A 1,210-nucleotide genomic window follows, 5' to 3' on the forward strand; every position below is an offset into this window, starting at 1 on the left:
TACTATCTTTCTCTTGAGAGCTCCTGAAGATGTTGCTGCTTTTGTCACCAGAACTAGTCTTACCACTAGTGTTTCATCCACATGGACTCCTGACCAGTCTCCACCCTTATATCACAGACCTCTATTTCTGACCTCTTTCATTGTCTTGGGCTGGGATAATGTTTCACCTTGACCTTTTGTTGGCTCTTCCACTTAAGAATTCAATTTGGGATGTTATTTTAAAATCACTCGGAGGGTAATCTTGGAAGAGCTCAGTTGACTGCTTTCTCTACTCTGCCATCTTTCTTCTGCACACTACTACCTTAAGATTTAGTGTTGATACCATCATAGTCTTAAAGAATTTGAATGGTTATTGTATAGGAAGACTCAAATTGTTCTATTTCCCCCTAGAAAATGTAACTAAGAATAGTTGATGAAAGTTGTACAGATAAAGATGAGTAGGGAGGCTCTGGTGAGCATGATTTATGCACTAGACTTCATCAAGATAAATTGCAAAAGAGAAGCTCTGCAAATAATTTCATGTGAAAGACACATTGCCAAAAAATAAAGTGGGTGAAATACATGAAAAGAGCAAAAGATGAACTGGGGACAGGCAAAGTGTGCATACTATGGACAGGTTTTTGTTGATATTGAAGAAATGCTAAGAGAGCTAGATGATGGACCTTATGTAAGATTCATAGAAGGAAACAGACAACAGTGGTTGGCATGAGAAGGAATTAATTTCTTGTGATTTGCATCAATAGAGTTCTCACTTTAACGAGATTGCAGATAAATCAACATATTAAAACAATGAAAAACTTTTTTAACACTTAGAAGTGGCCAGAAATGGAATGGATTGCATTGCAAAGTGGCTATGTTCTTTTAACTAGAGATCTTCAAAGAAAAGGCCAGATAACTACTTGTTATCAATGTTATAAATGGAATTCCTATTTTGATAAATGTTAGGAGACCTAAGGTTTTATGTTTTTTATATTAAACCTGTAAATAATATATTTTTAGAGCTAGAAAGAATATTAGACATCACACCATCATGTGGTTCAACACCCTTCAGTTGTAGATAATGAAACTGAAACTCAGAGATATTAAATGCTTCACCCAAGATCATACATAAAGTCAGTGTCTAGGCAAGGATTGGAACCCACATATCCTGACTGGAAATCTCTCTCTCTCCTTGTACTGTATCATCTGTCAGTAATATAATGCAAAAGAA

This window comes from Phascolarctos cinereus, unplaced genomic scaffold, assembly GCF_003287225.1.
Source record: "Phascolarctos cinereus isolate Bilbo 61053 unplaced genomic scaffold, phaCin_HiC Scaffold_726;HRSCAF=1367, whole genome shotgun sequence".
In the NCBI taxonomy this organism is placed as follows: Eukaryota; Metazoa; Chordata; class Mammalia; order Diprotodontia; family Phascolarctidae; genus Phascolarctos; species Phascolarctos cinereus.